The following is a 21756-nucleotide window of genomic DNA, read 5'->3' on the forward strand; positions in this document are numbered from 1 at the left end:
GAAGAGTGATAAGCAAAGGGGTCAAGACCAGGCTACAGAAACCCACAGAGACAGCTGACCTGAACAAGGGGCAGCTCATGGACACCCAGACTGGTAGTTGGGAAACCAGCTTTGGACAGACCCAGACCCCCAAACATGGGTCTCAGAAGGCAGGGCAGTCTAAGGGACCTCTGACGGTGGAACCAGGATGTATTCCTGATGCATGCACGAAAGGACTTAGGGAACACATTCCCCATGGAGGGACACTCCCTTAACCTAGAGACAGGAGGGAGGGCCTAGACCCTACTCCAAATGACTTGACAGATTTTGATGATCCCTCCTGGAAGGCCTCATTCTTCCTGTGGAGTGGGTGGAGAATGGGACAGGAGGGGAATCCAGGGGGCATGGGAGGGAGGGAGGAAGAGTGAACTAGGATTGATATGTAATTAAGAAAAAAAAGTGTGTACTTGGAAGCTGGAGAGATGGCTCAGCAGTTAGAGAACACTGGTTGCTTTTCCAGGGGCTCTATGTTCAATTCCCAGCACCCACATGGCTGTTCACAGTTGTCTGTAACTCCAGTCCCAGTGGACTGGGTGTCCTTTCTGGCCTTTGCTACCATTGTGTGCATATGGTACACAGACAGACATACAGACAAAATGCTGATACACATAAATAATTTATTTGTATTTTACGTACACTGGTGTTTTGCCTGCATGTATATCCATGTGAGGGTGTTAGATCTCCTGTAACAGAAGTTATAGACAGTTTTGAGCTGCCACATGGGTTCAAGGAATTGAACCTGGGTCCTCTTGGAGTAGCCAGTGCTCTTAACCGCTGAGCTATCTCTCTAGCCCCCATATAAAAAATTTTAATGTGTGGTATTTCAGACTTCTTAAGTAGTAATTTCTCTTACAGCAACTATAAAAAAAAACAATTAAGATAGTTTTCCATCTCTTATGCCGAGGACCATAATTCTCATCATTTAATGGCCACTTACTAAATAATGGTTGACTTGAAGTGGGTTACTGCTAGCAGGAAAGACAATTTTTATATCAAGGGCCTACTGAGAGGTTTCAAGGAGGGCCATGGTTTTGTCTTCAGAGCCTAGTGGGTTGGGTTGAGTCACAAAGGGGGACATGGAGTCTGGAACTTTCAAGGGAAGTGAGGCCCAGCAGGTGGGCACCAGCGTGTTGTCACTACCTGGGCTCACATCTCTGGGTGTCACACCGGCTCCCGTCACAGTCAGAGCCGGCATGCCTGAGTCTCCACTTCTTCCAATCAGATCCATTATGCAGGAGTCATGACAGTGTCCATCTGCAAGTGGTACCACAGTACCGGCAAAATATGCCGCCCACACACATATGCTTCAGCGTATCGATTAGTCTGAGCTGATGATTGAGAAGAACCAAATACATAGAAAGTTTTCTGGCTCCTCTTCTTTGCCTAAAGCAGGACATACATTTGTGGATTTGAGGATTTTGTCTGTCTGTCTGTCTGTCTTTGTTCTTTCAGGGTCTGGGTATGTAAAGGCAGACTGGCCTGGGAGTGCTGGGATCTTGCTGTAGCAGCACCACAGCCAGTAAGGACACATGTTTTGTAGAGGTTTCCTCTGCGGCTTCCTACGGGGGTGGGGTGGGGGTGGTTAGGGGGTGGGGGGTGGGGGGTGGGGGTGGGGGTCGGGGGTGGGGGTGGGGGTTGGGGGTCAGGGTGTAGGGGTTGGGGGGTGGGGGTCAGGGTGTAGGGGTTGGGGGGTGGGGGTGGGGATCGGGGGGTGGGGGTGGGGGTGGCTGGAGCACAGTGGGGCCAGCAAGGCATCATGGTGAATCTAAGTGGCCCTATCTTCCCTCCATACATCGGCCTCCCCACTGTGTCTCCCAGGATTCTGTCCCTTTGTCTCATCACTCCCCTAAAAACATATGAGCTGCTCCGTGAGCTTGAGTCTACCCACCTGAGTCTGCAAGGCACTGGAATCCCGCTTCTGTCTTTGGTTAATATAATCTACCGGACCCCAGCCAGGGAAAAGTAGTTTTCTTTCTCCTCTACAGTACCACCTCACTTTGGGCTAGACCTTCCTGTTGACAACAGCAGCTCCCTGTGTCTGCCCAGCCTCACAGTGACCGGTCACTAGGATGAATGGTCTAGTTGTCATTGGGGAAATGGCTCCTGAGAGGAGGCACTACGCCTCCAAGGCAAAAGTAGGAATTCCTTCAGGGGTCTCCTACATCTAAGCCTATGCTGCTCCTGGCTCCACCAGTCACCCCTGCTTACCCCATGCATTATTTATGGCCAATTATTCGCCTCCTGCTGGCACCAGATGCTGCCTGCCAAAGCTGTGACTTCTCTGTGTCCTCTGGAGAGGATGAGGGCAGCTCCTCCCCTGCCAGCCTCCCCTGCCCCCCCTGCCCCCTGCTCTCCTCGTGTATGGTACAAGCTGCCACTCTTCCTACACACAAGCTACCCCTGTAAGCATAGTTTCTCCTTTGCCAAGCCAGCTGGCACAGTGAGCAAGCTCCCACTTCCCATCAAAGCCATGCCGTAGAGAAGTCAATTCATCCTGATGTGTGGAGGGTCAGTGTGTGCAAATGTGTGTGTGTGCGCACGCACACACATGCACGAGGGTTTGTGTGTGTTAGGGAGGAGTGTTTGAACATTCAAGGTTGAAGGTGTTGCCTCTTCGGTCTTGCAGCTGGGAATGTAACCAGGATCATTTTCTGCTCCCAGGTGAGAGGGAAATGGTGCTCAGATCTAGTTCCTCCAGAGCAGCTGTGTCTGTGCAGCACTTAAGGGCAGCTTTGTCTGCTTTGTCTCTTTGTCTCAGTCTTCTTCTGAGGTCCCAATCATTTCAGTGATTTTTTTGGCAGTGCTAAAATCAAGCTGTGCTACCACAGACACACACCCACTCGCTTTCCACCTCATTCTTCAATATTTTTATTACACGTAAGTAATTTATTAAGTGTATGTATATGTGGGGGACACATGTGTGCCATGGTCTGTGTATGGCTGGAGAGCAACTTGCAGGGATTAGCTCTCAGTTTCCACCATGTGGGCCCTATAAATCAAACTCAGGCATCTTTTCCAGAGCCATCCTGTCAGCCCCTCCCACCCCATTCTTCATAGGAGCAACCACAATAATCAGGACAAGCTCACTTTGGTGATAATCAGCTGAAATGTTTTATGTTTGTCGCAGCAACCTTATGAAGCTGTTAGTTTGTCCCCATTTTTATCATTATAACTGTGCCTCAGATAAACCTCGTTGGCTATGGTACTGTTAGTGGTTATGTGCAAAGCTGCCATCCCCATTTTATAGATGAGAAACCCAAGGCATAGAGGAGTTAAGAAAGTTTCGGAGAGGTCTGGGATGGAGCAAAGACAGGCTAGATGCCTAAGTCCACACTCTTGACACTGAAAAGCCCCCAGAGAGATGCCCAACTTCATGGGACAGTTTTCCTCATCTTCTGCCAGCGCGCCCCCCTTCTGGTATTGGAAATCAGTCATAGGGCCTTGTACATTCTGGACAAGCATTGTGCCACTGAGCTACTCCCCCAGCTTTTTTGGGGGTGGGGAGGGGAGGCTACTGGGCCTTGCTGTGTAGTCCAGGTTGGCTCTGGATTCATGATTCCGCCTCTGCCTCCTACACACTGGCATCACAGGTATGTGCCACCACGCCTAGCTTCCCAACCCCTTTCTGCACACCCTAGGGTCACCTCCAGTTTGCAGCCCTGCACCACTTCCTGCTGATAGTGAATGCACTTGCCTCTGCTGTCTGAGTTAATTATTTCAGAAAGCCATTTGGAACTCACTCTGCTGGGTCTGCTGTGTTCCTTTTTGGCTAATTTAATAGCTCTGTTTTCAAAAGTGGGTGTGCTCTGAAAACTTGCTTGCTGGACTGATTGCTGGGTAGAGTTTTCCATCTTTGCTTTCTTCTTTGAACCCAGACTCGTACAAGCCTGTGGATTTCAGGGCTGGAGCAACAGAGTAGGAGAGTGTCACCAGCTCAGTAGAGGTGAGGCCTTGGCAGACTGTGTGCCTGGGCTCAGCAGCCAGGCAGGGCATGGAGGCCAGCCTCGAATCCTGAGAAACTATATCAGATCCTTGTAAGAAGAGGCAGCTTGGGCAGCTGGAGAGATGGCTCAGTGGTTAACAGCACTTGGCTGCTGTTCCAGAGGACTCATGTTCGATTCCCAGTACCATGCCAGGCAACAGACTGTAAACCCAATTCTAGAGGATTTGACACCCTCTTCTGGCCTCTGCATTCATACACATTTGGTTAGTGTGCAGGGGCGCACACAGACACACACACACACACACACACACCCCTTAAAAAATGACATAGAACATGGCCCACAGAATCAACTAAGCAGGGCTCATAAGGGCTCACAGAGACCGAAGCGGCAACCAAGGAGCCTGCACAGATCTGCACCAGGTCCCCTGCATACATGCTGTGCTTGTTTAGCTTGGAGGTTTTGGGGGACTCCTAGCAGGGAGAGTGGGGAGTGTCTCTGACTCTTTTGCCTCCTCTTGGGACCTTTTTCCTCCTACTGGGTGGCCTCATCCAGCCTTGATATAAGGCCTTGTGCCTAGTCTTATTGCATCTTGTTATGCCATGTTCAGTTGAGAGAGGAGGTGGGGGAGGGGTAACAGGGTGGAGTGGAGGGAGGGGAGGCTGTGGTCGGGAATAAATAGAAAGAAAAAAGAAAAGTATTGAAGAGGCAGCTTGCTTCAGCCGGGGGAATGCGTCCCCAGGTGCAGACAGCAGCTCTGTCCAGGTGCTAAACTTGAAAGTATTTAGTGTCTTTCTAATACTTCTCTTTCTGCTGTGTTTTCTAATGTTTCACATTTATAACAATGCATAGAGGGCTGAGGATGCGGCTCAGTGGGGCATCATTTAGCTAGCATGAGCAAGGCCCTGGCTCTACTCCCCAACACGGGGACAGGGTGCATAATTTTAACAGTAAGACGAAAGTTACTGTAATGTGTAATTAAGAAGGAGGTTAATTCATAAAGAGAAATCTAGTCCCTTAGGCAAAGCCTCAGGCAAGCTTTGTTTTATGAACCTGGTGAATGAACATTTATAAATTTAACAAAACACCCAAAAGGCTCCCCTGAAGGTAAAATAGAACTTAATGAAACGAAAGAACAAAACCTGGGTCAACAAGTGTAATAAAGTAATGATATACAGTGTGCAGTGTGCGGGCAGACCCGGTGCTGGAGCTGAGAGTCTACCTACATCTTGATCCACAGGCAGCTGGAGACCGTGCCACATTGGGCACAGCTTGAGCATACCCCCACACCCCACAGTGACACACTTCCTCCAACAAGGCCACACTTCCTAATAGTGCCACTCCCTATGAGCCAAGCATTCAAATACAAGTCTATGGGGGCCATACCTCCTACTAAAACAATATATATAAATATATATATTTATATATATATATAGTTGATATTTACCAAGTGGACTGCAGAGCAGAGAGGGTTTGTATGCTTCCCACAAAGCAGATGTGGACCAAGTCTGGGCAATGCTGAGTTGTGCTCTAGGCTCATGGGATTCAGGAAGGAAGGCAGATGGAGACTCAGGCTTGAACAGCACTTAGTCCAGCGGGGTAAGCTGTACAGAGTTACACAGGCCCAGCAGATGGTGCTCTATAGGATAGCAATGGTCCTCTCTAACAGAGACAGCAGATCCCACCATGGAAACTACAGGATGTGGTTGGTGAGTTTGGGGCTTGGTGAGGCTTCAAAATGTGCTAGGAGAGGAATGCAGACCTGTGTAGGGTCAAAAGCTCTAAGGCAGATGTGACCGCAAATGTGACCAGTCCTTGCTTTGTCATGTATTTTCAACCTTATTCCTTTTTGGGGTGCTGAGGAATCACTGATCCTTGAGAGCTTGTTCTGCTGGGCAGGGTCCAAGGAGACTGGCAGAGTTATCAGTCCAAAGGTTGTGCAGCCTGTGGGCTCATAGGACACCACGTCTTTGAACCCAGGTTGACCCTTCAGTGGCTTGATCATCCCAGCACCAAGGACAAAGGAAAATCCCACCATAAATCTAGTCCTTGAGCTGAGCCAGCTCTCCTATGCATAGGTCACTAAAAATTCCCTAGTCAGGCATGAAAGCTCTGACGTCAAGCCATTTCTGACTCAGAGGCTTTCACTGTCTACATTATTTATGATGCTGTCTCTATCAGTCTCTTTTTTGACAGATGTGAGAGCTCAAACCTGCCCTTCTTGTCCATCTCCAAGAGTCCAAAGGTGAACTGGTGACAAAACCCAGCTAGGGCTCAAGGAATGTGCAGCCTCTCACACTTACTCAGACATGTGAAATCCAGGAGGGATTAAAGTCAAGTTTAGCCACAACAGCAAATGTGCCAATGATGTGAGGGCAGACTGGAAACTAAGTGTTCTGTTTGCTTCTGGCTGAGTGAGTGCGTGTTACTCTGATGTCCCCAGACTCAACCAAATGCTTCCTCTGCCTGGAACACTAGGGCTGGTGGGACAAGGCAAGGTGAGGTTGACATCAAGATGGTCATGGGTCCTCAGAAAACACCTGGAGGGAGGTGACCAGAATGGACACTGCATGGAGGAGACGGCCATTGAGAAGCAAGATTTCCCTGGAGTCAGTGCTGTGGCCTATGGCCTGTGCCCTGCCCCACTCATGTGGTAAGCTACTCACCTCATTATTGGGATTAACACCCCTATAAAATGGATTTATTTGTTTCTTTCATTTTTGCAATGACCAAACACCTGACAAAGTTGCCGGGGCTTATCTGGGTTTTCAGTTCAAAGGGTTCCATCTAGTCTTGGAGGGAGGAATGGCAGCAGGGAAAGAGAACATCACACAGCATCAGTAGTTGCAGAGCAGCAGACAGGAAGTGAGGCAGGGCTATGGAACATCAAGACCGGCCCCCAGTGACTTACTTCCTAGTGAGACTCCGCCTCCTAAAGGTTCCATAACATCACAAACAGCACTGCTCACTGGGGACCTGGTGTTGAAACACATGAGCCTGTGGGGATGGACATTCCACATTCATACTGTTAAGCCCTTACACTGTGTGAGGAGGGATGAACAGGAAATGGGCCCTCACCAGACACCAGCCTCAGGGAGAAGCAAATTTTTGGGGTTTATAATTTTTACTTTGTTTTTTGTTTGTTCCATTTTTTTTTTTTTTGAGACAGAGGCTCACTTTATAACCCTGGCTATTCTAGAATTCACTCTGTAGTCCAGGCTGGCTTTGAACTCAGATCTGTCTGCCTTTACCTCTCAAGTGTGAGATTAAAGGCATGTGCCATCATGCCCAGTGGTTTATAATTTTTAAACTATGTTTTATTTATCCATTTTTGTGGTTAAATATGCCACACGCCATGTATGGAGTCAGGGCAGCTGGTGGCAGTCAGTTCTCTGTGGTGATATATTGATCTAATAAAGCCACTAAAGATCAGAATGCAAGGCTAGCCACAGCCATAGAAGCTGGGCAGTATACAACTTTAATCTCAGGACTCAGGAGACAGATTTCAGGAGACAGGATTTCAGAGTCACCTGGGGCTACATGAGAGTTAATCAGCCTAAAAGAGAAACAGAGTTCACACCTATGATCCCAGCACTAGAAAGATATATAAAATAGGAGCAGGTCATTCAGTATTTGGTCTTAGGCATTTAGTCTCCAGCTGCGTTGAGGACAGGATCCCTCCCCCAGCCTTGGTAGATGTTAGAGCTCTCTGGTGACTTGGCTGTTTTGTTTCTCTGATCTTTACCTTGATCCCCAATATCTGTTTCTGGGTTAGTATTATTCGTGTTACAGTTCTCTTTTTCCACTATGTGGAGCCTAGGGATTGAACTGAAGTTGTTGGACTTGGCAATAAGCTCTTTAACTCACCTAACTATCTTGCGGGCCAATATGTGTTTATAAGCTATTGGTCTATAATATTTGCTATTGCGGTCTGAACTAATAAAATCCCCAATTTCATACCCCCCATTTTCTGTGTTCACTTCTTGCTGGGGCTGTAACACGTAACCACAAATTAAGTGGATTAAAACAATAGTGCTACACAGCACTGGAGGTTAGATGTCTTGTGGTACAGAATGCTCCTCCTTCTCCACAGGAACTGGCAGTCCCTCTTGGTAGTTTCTGTGCACCCTCCATTTGGTCACCTGCCCACAATGGGTGCTCAACTACATATCACCAAGGGAAGCCACAAATGGGAGTACAGGGCAAGATGTAGATGAGCTCCATCATGCTAGGGCTAGGCTTTGACTCCAGTGTCAACAAGTACATCCACCTGCCTCAACTCTATCCACATCACCTCCTCTCATTTTAAACATTTCAGTTCTACGTCCCATCTTCCATAAGCCCCTGGCACAGCCTAGCCTATTCAAGGCACAGGCTCTACATTCAGAGCGATATCGGCCGGCCATGATGGTGTAAGTACACTGGCAGCTGCTGCCAGCCTGTACTGCAGCCTCCAATCTGCCTCTCCAACTCACTGGAGGATGAAGGCACAAGGAGAGGAGGCATGTTCAGGGACCCTGCTTCATCTGGACACTGTCATCACAGACCCAAATGCTTGAGAGTTACTGTCTCATGCTATCTGGGAACACAGCCCAGGGACTCACAAACAAGCTGACTCTCCTCATTTTACCCTTTTACTGACCTAAGGGAAAAAGAGGGGTATGAGGATCTGAGTAGTTCCATTTCACTGAGAGAACAGGGAACATCAGATTTTCCTGGAGGACAGTGACATCTGCCCCTTCCTCTTGGGGCTTTTACACAGGTTCAACACAGAAGACACACATCCAGGTTGTCCTGTGTTCATGACTGCCTGCTACATCTTTCCTAGGGCTGAAGTTAGAAACCTCCAAACAGCTCCCATAGCAGTTTGATTAAGGCTCCCCTTGGCCTCGGCCTACCTCACCCCAGTACTGTTCTGCCTTCCTGTCCTCTCACTGCCCACCCACAAAGGCCAGCACTGCCCCAGACCCTTTCCACATGCTCCTTTGTGACTGCCACCGCCACCCTCTGCCAGCCAACCCACCTAACCCTGCTTTAGTTTCCCTCCAATGCTGGCCTCTAGGTGGGTCACTGATTTACTTTGTCTTCCCTTCCCAGTGAATTTTCCTGGGGAACTGAGCCTTAGGCTTAGTGGTAGCACTTGCCTAGCACTGCAAACATGGCTGGCTTCCATCCTTAGCACAGGGAAAACTAAAATATGGCTGACACTCTACAAGGATGAACGTTACCCACTTCATTAGCACTGTGAACCCAGACCTGGGATATGGCTGAATCTGAATCTTCGGGGAGAAATTTTATAATATATGTTCAAAATCTCATAAGTATGCTTACAAGTTAACCTTGCTATTTCCGCCTCTAGGAATTTATCCCTCAGAAGTAATCAGATGAGTGTTAGAAATGTTACAAAGGCAAAATGCTGGAAACAATAGGAGCTGACACTTAATTACCACTTACCCTGTGCCAGCCTCACTTCCAAACATTTTATGCATATGAACACATTTAACTTCACAACCACCCTGAAACCTCTTATTAATGTCTCTGGGCTGGGGTGCAGCTCAGGAAGAGAGCGCTTGCTTACATGTGTAAGATGATTCCCAGCATTCCAAAACCAGCCCCCAAACTCCAAACTGTCCCCTCATTGGGCTGCAAATGTGCTCCATGTCTCTGGGTCACTGTCAGAATTAGACACAGGCTCAGTCCCTCATGAGAGGACATGTGGTATGTAAACACCGGTGCAGCTTTGTGGCACACTGCATTAATGTCCCAAACAACAGTCACATCGAGGAGCTTGGACTGGCAAGGACAGTGAGGAAAATCAAGAGAGGCTGGGTGTGGTTAGATGCACCTGCCACCCTAGCTCTCAGGGAGCCGAGGCACGACTGTGAGTTCCGGTTATGCCTGGACCACAAAGTAAGGCCCTATCTCAATCAATCAATCAATCAATCAATCAATCAATCAATCAATCAATCAGTAAATAGCAACAAACAAACAAACAACAAACAAAACAAAGGGCAGGGGAGAAACTAATTACTTCTAGGCTTCCTGCCAGACAAGAACATGCCCAGGATGAAGGAGGCAGGTGGGTAGAGCTGGGAGTGACTTTGCCAGCCAAGCAGATGTCTGACCCTGGCCCAGACTGGTGTTGCCCTGGGGCTTTATCATTCTTTCTGAAGTTACAGCTCTCCTCAGAACATTAAAAATAACAAATAGAGTGCAGCTATGACCTCCATTTTACAGAGAAATGAGGGGCAGTGGCTCATGTCCAAGCATGCACTTCTAAAACAGCAAATCTGGGATTTGAACCTGGGTGCTCTCAGGCTAGACACTGGTCCCCTACTTGGGAAATGATGTCTAAAACTATGAAGGAAATCAAAACTGACACTTTCTTTTTCTTCTCTCTCTCTCCCTCCTGAGAGAGGGTTTCTCTGTGTAGCCCTGGCTGTCCTGGAACTCACTCTGTAGACCAGGCTGAACTCAAACTCACAGAGATCTGCCTGCCTCTGCCTCTTGAGTGCTGGGACTAAAGGCGTGCGCCACCACACCAAGGCAAAACTGATACTTAAAGATTTAAACTGGTGGCAGATGACAGAATCCATGTCATGCAGTGCAGAAGGGCACTACCCAGGAGCTTTTCTGTGGTCCCAGTGGTCCTGTGACAGGCCTTGCTGCAGGCACCTTCTCCTGTTGACACTCCTCAACTATGCCACAGTGGAAATTATTCTCTAGCTGGTGCCTCTGGCTGCAAAAACAGGGGCCTTGAAGCCTATTTGAGATCTATTTTTACTAAAACCCCATTAACAGGTTTCTCTTAGAACAATTAAAGTGTCAAAGCCTGTTGTTCTGCAGGCTGTGAAGGAGGGCTGCATTGTGATCTACTGAAGGCACAGAATTGTTTTCAAAGGACCCCTCCCCCCCCACACACATATACACACACTAGAGGGGGCATTAGTCTTAGCCCCAAGGTAGGTTCTCTTAACAGATAATTTGGTAACACACTCTGCAGCTGGTCTGAAGTTGAAAATAACCTCCTTTCCCTTTGTGTGTGTGCCTGATCTGCTCAAAATTGGTTGGAAGGCTTCAACCTGCTTCAGGGAATTTCTCTAACATCTCGCCAGGCACCCAGGAGGCAAGCATGAAGTTTTGTCACAATTGTGGAGACACAGTCCTGAACCTGTCTCTATTCTTACACCATGAGGTCAGCTCAACCCAAGTGAGCTGGGTCCTGTCCACATTCTGTGGTGATTGTCCCACCAGGTGAGTCTGCATCTTGACTGCAAGGTACATTTGGAATGGTGCATCTTGTGATTCTGACTTCATGGGGGGCTGAGTGTTCTAAGCTGCCAGAAGGTCTAGGCCAAAGCACTAGGATTTGTAGTTTCAATACATTCATAGGTAGCACTGGTCTAGGGATACTTTGAGGACTTTTGCTTAGATGCTACTACCCCCATGTCCTAGCCCTGGTTTGGAAGGATGCCCTAGCTATAGTTTCTCAAGGCCAATGATATGGCTCCTATTGGGCTCATGCTTGTGATAATGGAACACCCCCATCTTCCCAAATAGCAGCTAATGGTGCAAGGTCCTGTCTTCTGTTTACCCTCAGGAATCTAGTCCTGCTGACTTTCCACTACCTCTCCTATCACTACCATCCACGCACCTGCCACTTAGGCCTGCTTTTGCCCCTTCTCAACAACAGGCCACACACAGACTCTTGTTTCTTGTTCCAAAACCAGACACTGGCTAATCCTTCTGCTTGGAATATCTTCCAGTGGACTTTGTACACAGCCAGCGCTCTGTCTTTCCTTGAGGAATGCTTCCTTGAATTTATCATGTAAAGAATATCTCCAGGTGTTTGCCTTCACACATACTTAATTCACTTCTCACATCTTACTGCAATCTGGTTTATCATCTTTCTCTCCCCACAGAATGTCAACTGCACAAGGGCAGGAGGGATGGCCAACCACCCATTCCCCACCTCACCTCCCTGCTGCGGACCACCCCCCTACCACTGACACAAGACATAGAAGCCTTTTCCTGGGGGGGATGTGTGGATGGATGATCGGCTGAATAGGACAGGTATCTATTCCCAGTAGAATCCATACAAGATGTCAGAAATCAGTCAGCCCTGTCTGTCTGAGGGGAGCTTGCCAAGCCTGGGCCCTGTGTGTCTGAAGGGAGCTTGTGGAGTCTGAGCCCTGAGACTTCCCTCATTGTGTTGGGACTAGGGAGTGAGCATAGAGGCAGACACAGAGGCAGGGGAGTTCTGGTAACAGCCAGTATAGACATACACAATCAAATTCAGAGGTTCCTCAGTGTTCTGCCAATTGAGATATCGGATTAAACAGGCTGTAGGCCCCAGAGGTAAAATGCTACACAGAATAACACTTCATGAAGAGCAACGTGCAATCTCAGGAATAGCTCGAATTGCCAATAGCATTAGCAGTGTTTTGAAACAGAAATTGGAGCCCCATTTATACTGCAGATAATGATTATGAGATGGGTGTAGTTTGGGCTAGGATTTCCATTCCTTCTTTTTTCTTTTGAAATGAAGTTTCTCTGTGTAGCCTTTGCTGTCCTGGAATTCACTCCATAGATCAGGCTCGCGTCAAACTCATAGAGATCGTCTGCCTCTACCTCCTAAGTGCTTGGATTAAAGGGGGTGCTACCATCACCCAGCAAGAGTTCCATTATGAAAGAGCGTGTAGTGGCTGTGCTGGAAGGACCAGGAGTCCTACAAGAGATGTTTGGTGGTGCCATGAGCAAGAGCTGCCCTGGTCTGGTTCTATTGCTAACTGCCCAGTACATAGGCCCAACTAGCTGTCAGCTAAGTCTAGCCCTACCTAGTTGCTGTGAGACCTCTGGTATCCCCTTAACATCATGGTTTAAACTGTAGTTTATATCTTAGGGTTGTGGTAAAGAGAAAACATTTATAGAAGTTAAAGCAATGCCAGACACAAAATAAGCTCTCAATAAACAGTAGCCATTATTAGTAACATTTATATTTAGAGGTTAACTTAAACTCTGTGCCTCTCTCCTCCTCTCCTGTTTCTCTAAAGTAGTTCTTTAAGAAACTTTTCTATTCATCAAACAATATGACAAAGGACATTAAAAGACAAGCTATAAGCCAGGCCTGCAGGCACAGGTTTATACACTCACCAACATGGGAGGCTGAGGCAGAAAGATCCTAGTTCAAGGCTGTCCTGAGCTGCACAAGTAAGACTCTGTCTCAAAAAGACAGAACAAAGACGATGTTAATTTGCCTTTGTTGTAAGCTTTTTGGTAGAAGTTGAGGTTCTGGTCCTTCTGCCTATACCTTCTGAGTTCTGGATTCCAGGTGTTTACCATTGCCTGGTCTTATGCAGTGCAGGGACTCCAAGGGCTTTGTGCACATTAAGCAAGAGCTCTCCAGATGGGGTTAGCACCTTTCCATGTCTTAAGTGAGCAAAGCTTTCTGGCAGGATACTGTTGTGAGTTTCAGCTTCTCTCTGGACAGACCTGACAGACCCCGCTTTTCCGTCTGCTCCTCTGAAGGGAACTGTCAGCTAAAATGGACATCCCACTGTCAACCGAGGAGACGCCACTCCTGCTGCTAAAGCTACAACTGCTACTTTAGGAGGCCTTGCAGCAGTCATGACTTCGGGCCACTCGCACCAGCTTTGGAAGGGTCTACTCCAGGTAGATCCAGCTGTGATGAGCCTCAGGGGACCCTGCCCCTCCTGAGGGGACAAGGATGGGAACGCCTCCCCAGTGACTGGAGCCTTTGCTGAAATGCTAAGTTTGAGATTGTCCTTATGTGAGCGAGTGAGTGGGACTGAAAACACAGTGCAGTAAGGCTGTGGCTGGCCAAATTCCAATCTGAGCCCTAGTGTGTGACACGGCTTCTTCTGACTTCATAAACAGGACTTGCTACTTGTTAGGTGTTGGACTAGAAATGCCCTGCACACACTGTTGGAAGACTTGGTTGCCAGTAGGTGGCGCTGCTTTGGGAGGTTGTGGGACCCTTGCAATGTAGGAACTAGCAGTGTCGCTGAGCCCTGAAGGTTATAGCCCAGCTCTACTTACTTACAGTCTTCCTCTCTGCTTCTTCCCCCCCCCCCCAAAAAAAAGCTTTTTTATTGATTTTGCTGTTTTGCTGGATGGCACTTCATGATCCTATTCATCTTCATTCTCAGGCTCTCCTGCCTCTCTCGGTGGCAAGGGGTAGGGGCAAGGGCCTATTCTCCCTGCCCTTGCCATCCCATGGCATATCAGGGAGAGGGTGGAGCAGAGGCAGCTCTCCTGCTCTCACACCTACAGGCCCGGCTCACCTGAGTCCCCAACAACAGAGTCAGCTCCAGTGTGTTGCCTAGGTAAGTGCCATGCCCTTTCTCCTGTGTGCTGCAGCTGGTAAGGGGCAGGGCCAGTTCTCCTGCTCTAATAGCCCCGGGGCCAGCTCTCACCTGCTGCAGGGAGCAGGAGGTAAGAGGAGGGACGGCATTTTTTCCCTCACCCATGCCACCACATGGCAGATGGGGCAGGGGGACAGGATGAGTCCCCCTGCTCTCGTGCCCCCTGGGCCTGCTCACCTGCACCCCACCCAATAGGGGCAGCTCTGTTTGTGCTGCCTGGTGAGATGCAGGGGCTGCTGTCCTTAGTGCTGCTGCCTGTGGGGGGCAGTGCCAGCTCTCCCACCTGGCATAGGCAGTGAGGGGTCATCTCTCCCTCACCCCCTCCGTCATATGGCAGATGAATCACCTGTACCTCCATCGGTGGGGTCAGCTCTTCTATGCTGCCAGGGCTAGGTGCAGGGCCCACTCTCCTGAGTGCCGCAGCTGGTGAGGGGTGGGACCAGCTCTTCTGGCCTGCAGTAGGTGGCAAGGGACAAGGAGCAAGGGGGCTATCTGCCATTCACCCGTGCCACCTGGTGCCAGACCACAGGCTAGCTCTCCCACTCTCATATATTCAGGGCTAGCTCACCTGTGCCCCTACTAGCAGGGATAGCTCTACTGTGCTGCCCTGGGGAGGAGAAGGGTCCATTCTCCAGAGTGGTGGGTGCAGTTGGTGAGGGGCAGGGCCAACTCTGTGCAGACCTATCCTCACTGCTTTCAGTGGTAACAGGACACCAACACAGACTGCAGCAGAGACAGGACCACGGACCCAGACTCGGCCTCTGGCAGCAGCCTAGGCCTGGATGACACCATGGCCCTAAGTGGCAGCACGGGGTAGGTCACTTAGATCGTTATGGACCCAACAGTAGCATGGCCCTTGAACCCCAATATGGCCCTGGGTGTGGGGCCTCCTCTCTGCTTCTTGATCTATGAAGTTGAGAGAACCTCTGCTGCTCATTCCCACTGCCAAGAATTCCATCACACCTTCTTTACCATAATGAAATTGTAAGCCCAAGCAAGTCCTTCGTCCTATAACTTGCTTCTGTTGGGGCTGGAGAAATGGCACTGCTTGTTGCTCTTGCAGAAGACCTGGGTTTCTTTTCTAAGCACCCAAATCAGTGACTCATAACCATCTCAACTCCAGTCCCAGGGATCTGATGCCATCTTCTGACCTCCAGGCATACATGTGGTGCACATACTACATACACAGGCAAAACACTCATACACATACAATTTAAAAATACTTTAAAATGTAAAAGAATAAATTGCTTCAATTGGGTAGCGTCACAACAGCGAGGATGTAACTAACACACCAGTCTCTTGGTTAATCTGAGAGGTTTCTCTCTTTGCTCTGCCCGAAGTGTGCCGACCTTAGGCTCCAATAAAACAAAAAACAAAAAACTTCGCTCAAGTAGTCTTTTCCTACGACTGGTCTTTACCATGCATAGAGAAGGCAGAGCAGGATACATCATGAAGATCAGACAAAAGCGTGGAGTCGTCAGCCCTGGTACAACCGCTGCAGAGAGGAGGCAGCAGAAGAGCTCGGAAGAATGAGCAGTGACGGAGGGCCCCAATACCCAAAGCCTAGAACTTCTAACAGCAAGAGGCAGCTTCAAGTATGGAAGTGCCAAGAAGAGCTACAAGTCCCAGTACTCAAGCTGGACTTCCTATCTGATACTGGACTGGTCCAATAATTGAACTGTTACTAGGAAGACACCTGAAGAGTTCCAGAGAGTGAACAAGGGGGAGTCTACTAGAAGCTGAGACTGAGGAAGAGGCTGTAAGAGTCAAAGGTGGGGCAGACTAGGACAGCAGGTCCTGTGCTGAACTGAGAGAGCTGCCAAGTTTTAAAGAGCTGTGCTTCTCAAAACACAAAAGCTTGTGAGCTAGAGCTCCAGCCTCAGGACGTCCAAATGCAAAGCAATAAGCCTCTGCTTTGTGCTCCTAAAGCAATACACCCCCAGCTTCCAAAATCTGACAATATAAGCCATAAACCTATAGCTGTGAAGACCCAGGCCTGAGCCTCCAGAACTTGGCTAGTAAAGCAGAGAGAGTGGCTCCTTCTGTAGTTTCATTCCTATCTGGATAGAGCAAAAGAACCCCCAGACTACCATCTGCAACACATGTGGGAGTATATTATTTTCATAGACTTTATAAACAAACCAAACCAATATATTTATCAGATATAAAAATCAAGGAGAGAACTTGAGAGATGGCTCAGAGGTTAAGAGCACTCACTGATCAATCTTCAGCACCAACATGGCAGCTCACAACTGTCTCTAACTCCAGGATCTGACACACTCACACAGACATGCAGGCAGGCAAAATACCAATGCAAATGAAATAAAAGTGAATGTGTTCTTTTTAAAAAAATCAAGGAGAGGGGATAGAGAAATGGCTTGGCGGTTAATAGTACTGGCTGCTCTTCTAGAGGTCCTGAGTTCAATTCCAGCACCCACAAGGTGACTCACAACCATTTGTAGTGAGATCTGCCTCCCCCATCTGGCCTGTAGGCATACATGCAGGCAGAACACTGCATACAAAATAAACAAACAAATTGTGTGGTGGTGGCATTTGGGAGGCAAGCAGACCTCCGTGAGAATTCAAGGTTAGCCTGGTCTACAGAGTGAGTTCAAGAACAGCCAAGGACATACAGAGAAACCCTGTCTCAAAAAAACAAAAAAACAAAAACAAACAAACAAACAAAAAAAAAAAAAAAAAAAAAAAAGAAAGAAAGAAAGAAAGAAAGAAAAAAAAGGAAAAGAAAAAATTCAGAACGGTTCCTCTGGAAGTGTTGGGTAAGAAACAATTGCAGGAGGAACATGATTGTATTAGAAATAAATGGGAACTTCTGGGCATCCACTATATTGCAACATGTCATAACAAAAATAAGTTACATATGCTCTTTTGCATGCATCAAACACAAAAATTACTATTTTCTTCTTTGAGGCAGGGTGACCCAAATTGAACTTACAAACCTCCAGCCCAGCCTCCTGAAGACTGAGATTACAGACATGTATCATCCCACCACCTAGCTAACAGTATTTCCACCGGTCTGACTAGTTCCTCCCAGTGGCCCTTCAGCTTTCAGTTGGAGAAGGGTTAAATCTTCCTGTCTCCATCAGCTTGTCCTTCACAGTAACTCTTTTTCTTGATGTCCTGAAGACAGAACATCTCTCTGAGCAGACTGACATGGCAGTGTGGGACCATGAGGGACCTTACCATACCACTTGGATGACAGGGAGGAGGTGGGTATGTGTGAGCTGTAATTCCACAGTGATACATTCTTCCCCATTTAGCTCAGCAGAACACTCAGTTCTCTCTACAGATACACATACAATAATCCAAGGCAAATGTTTTTTATATGGTTTATTTGCAGTTGGTAGAAAAGCCTTTCAAAATCGCAATGGTCTATGGAAATAACAGCATCTCAATGAAATATGGTTTTTGATTTTTTTATTGCCTTTAAAAAAAGTCTTAAAAAAAATCAGAGGACTTGATTGTCATGGATGGCCATACAACAACATAATTTATCAATGGCATATGGCTCTTTTCCCCACTAAAAATATTTGGAATGATTTGAGAAATCCAGCTGGTAGGACCCATTGCTTCAGCTAATATTCCTGGACTGTCCAATACTTGAAAAGAAGTATATTACTTAAACCTGGCATCTTGGATTGAAAACTATGAATGGAGGATCTGGGGCTGTCTCCTCAGTAAGGGTGAACATGAAGAAGTGTTGAGAAAATGACTGTTCTTTGAATGTTTAAAACCTGTTCTGCTTTTACAGAGACACAGACGGGACTCCAGGCCTCAAAACAAACCCCACTCCCCCCCCACCCCCCCACCCCCGCCTTTGTAGCACCTGGACCTGTGTCTCTTAGCTTCTCATGTACGCTTTTGTGTCAAAGAAAATGTCCCCAGGCTAACTTTAGTTCTTCATGCAAATTGTGTGGTAGAGTCAGTCTTTTTTTCAAGGATGAAACTGGGGCTGAAGTTGTCATGTGGGTTTGGAACTTTTTTTTTGTAATTAGCCACGGGTGGGAGTTAGCAGGAGCTGGCTCTCTGTTCTGAGTTCTGAGCAAGTGACTCCCAGGCACTATTTTCAGAGCTGTGCCGACACTTGTTAATAATGCTGGTATATAAAATCGTGCTTATTCTAAACTCATTTAGATACAAGGAAAATTATCGAGAAGGAGCCAAAGAGAAAGGGGGAGACAATTAAGTTACTGATTGTTGGAGACCGAATGTTAGAAATTTAAAGCAGAACCAGAGAAATCCTTTTCTGTCAGGTGTGAGCACTGGGGGTTAAAGTGAAAAGTATTTTTCACCTTCACACTGAGTCCACTGTGTTCCATAAGGGTGAGCTGGCCTGGATACCCTCCCTTCTCCACCATTGGCAATGAAACTACTCCAGTAAGCTGAACTTCCAAAACATAGATGGTGATGCCACTTTCACCTTTTAATACAATGGATTCCCAAGTGTAACACAGGATTTTGGACCAGATTCTGAAATAGGAAAGGACATCAGTGGAATATTCAGTGAAGTCTGCATTAAACCTGGGGTTTAACATGTTTTATCGGTGTAAACATCTTTGTTTGAAAATGTACCATGATTAAAAATGTTAGGAAAAGAATACAGGAAGACTCTGTTCTGTGTTTACAATTACCCTATAAATCCAAATAGTTTAATGCAATGATGACCTTTAGTTGCTCTGACTCTGATCTTGGAAAAGCAGGCAGGAGGAACCCTTCCGGGGACACACACCTTTCCCTGGACAAAAAGGGAGGTGACGGGATAGTAAGTGGAGCTATTAGCAGTAGCAGGAGACACAACCCAGCAGTGCTGCCACACTCTGGAGTTTCCTGAGAAACCACCACCAAATGATGCTGGGTCTTTGACCATGCACAGGAAAGAATTTCACAATGAGGCTGAGCGAAGCAAAGTCAGTGAGTGTACTAAGTAGAGATAAGGAACAATGTACATACTTAAATATCAGTAAGGACAGTTTTCGAGATTGAGACCTAAGAAAATGACATTTGTATGTATCCTAGACACAGAGTGGACTCCTGAAGACAGGCAAGGGCAGTGAACACCCAGTACATAGATAAATTCATAAGAATGTCACATTTTTGGTGTCTATAATTCTGTGGCTTTTGAAGTTACATTGCTCAAAGGACAGAGTAATTTAAACAAGATTTGAAAATTAAGTGCTGTTCTAAAAACAAGTGCAAAAATACTAGCTGATTTATTTATTTTTCTTTAAGCGCCTCCTTTTGTAAAGGAAATTGGAAGGCAGCTTTGAGGTATCTTGCTTTAGGTTGAAAAGAAAACATAAAGGTAACAAATACTCTAACTCCAAGTAACCTTTTTTATTTACTGTTTTTAACATCGTGTCTGAGGTTCTATCTTAGAAAAGGGGATATTATCTCTGCAGACAATCTTCAAAGCAAATTTGCTGATTGTACTTTGTTCTTGACTCTGAATGAAGGGCTTCAACCAAACTCCAAGATGAGGGGCTCCTTTCTCTTGTTGTATCCTTGAAGTTTTTTATCTTCTTATCCTGCCTTTGGGGCTGGATGAAGGGCGATGCTACCACTTGCCAAGCAAACCATTTGGTTTACACTGTCTGCTTGATTAACTAAGCAGACAAGCAGACGGCTCAAAAAAATCCATGAAATACTCAAACCAAAGAAGGCCCAGCCCACCCGCTCCATATGTCATTTGCTTTCAGTAGGATGGTGTTGCATCAGTGTGACCACATGTCTTTGGACTCTTGGTCCCCATTTGGTGGTGCTGTATTGGGACATTATGGAATCTTCAGGAGACTCACTGGAGGAAGCAGGCCACTGAGGGCTGGCCTTGAGTTTTAATGCCAGGCTCTACTTCCTGTCTCGGCTTTGTTCATGCTGTGCTGATATGAAGAGGGGATCCATCTGTGTGTGCCCATGGCCAGAGAGCTGCCTGCTGCTGTGTCTACACCCGATCCCCTTAAACTGAGTCAAAATAAACCCTTAGCAGTGATGAAAAGAGTAACCAGTACAGTGGCCCCACTGACTAGCCCTCAATTCACTGTGCATTTTATATACTATCAATTAATAAAGGGAGATCACTCAAGAGGGCAGTATCAAGAGTTAGCAACAGACCTCCAACTTTTAGAGACCTTTACTAGGTAACAAATGTTGAAACTATGGTGCAAAGAGTAATATTTTACTACATTAAACATTTGAATGTATTTTGTGTGTGTGCACACACATGTTTTGGCACATATGTGGTTAGAGGACAGTCTAAGAGAATGAGTTCTCTCCCTCAACCATATGGATCCTGGGGATTGGACTCAAGTTGTCAGGCTGGGCAGCAAGCACTTTAACCCAGAGTCATTTCATAATCATATAGTCTACATTTTGTCCTATAAAATCCTTGAAGCACACATTTTTCTCTTCAACACAAAAATACTTCCAAAAACACATATAAGGTTTCCAGTTTTTTTTTTTTTTTTTTTGCAAAGATCAATCTTGGCATTAAACACCATTGTTTCAAGACTACAGATTAAAAAAAAAAAAAAAAAAAAAAAAAGGCCTCTTGGGGTTCCTTGAAGATTGGTGACAGAACAAGAAATTCCATGTAGAATTTCTCTTAATAGTGCTGAGTACTGAGCCCAGGTCTCCTGACTGCCAGGCACAAGCTACATTTCTGCAGCCTTGAAAATCAATGAGTTTTTAGAAATGCTTAATATTTCACATTCCCGTGTGACTGCATCAGACACAGCAGTCCACTGGTTCCGTGTTCACATTCCCGTGTGACTGCTTCAGACACAGCAGTCCACTGGTTCCGTGTTCACATTCCCGTGTGACTGCTTCAGACACAGCAGTCCACTAGTTCCGTGTCACATTCCCGTGTGACTGTTTCAGACACAGCAGTCCACTGGTTCCGTGTCCACATTCCTGTGTGACTGTTTCAGACACTGGTTCTGTGGTGCTGAGGGTGAAAAGAGTAAGTAGCTCTGCAAGGGAGAAAAGTGGACCTTTATATAAAATAAGAGACAAATTATTCCTGCTACAGAAGCAGTAAGAAAGGTGGTTTATTGGTCAGTGGCTAAAGGCAGAGTTTTTAACAAATAGTGTGCTAGGATGATAGGGTGGCCATTTTCACCCAGATGGGAAGATGCTGACTGTATCTGATGTTTGGACCAGACCATCAGGGAGCATGGTGAGAACAGTCTGAATGTGGAGAGCAGTTAGGTGATAACACCAGAGGTAGGAAAGATCGTCAGTTAAAGGTAGAAGAGATGGAGAATGAAAGGCCAGACTAGTACTAATGTGTTTTTTGTTTATTTATTTATTTATTTATTTTTTTGCCTGAGCAACAAGGAAGGCTAAGGTGTCATCAATAGAGATGAAAAAAGCCACAA

The sequence above is a fragment of the Phodopus roborovskii genome, unplaced genomic scaffold, assembly GCF_943737965.1.
Source record: "Phodopus roborovskii unplaced genomic scaffold, PHOROB, whole genome shotgun sequence".
Classification (NCBI taxonomy): domain Eukaryota; kingdom Metazoa; phylum Chordata; class Mammalia; order Rodentia; family Cricetidae; genus Phodopus; species Phodopus roborovskii.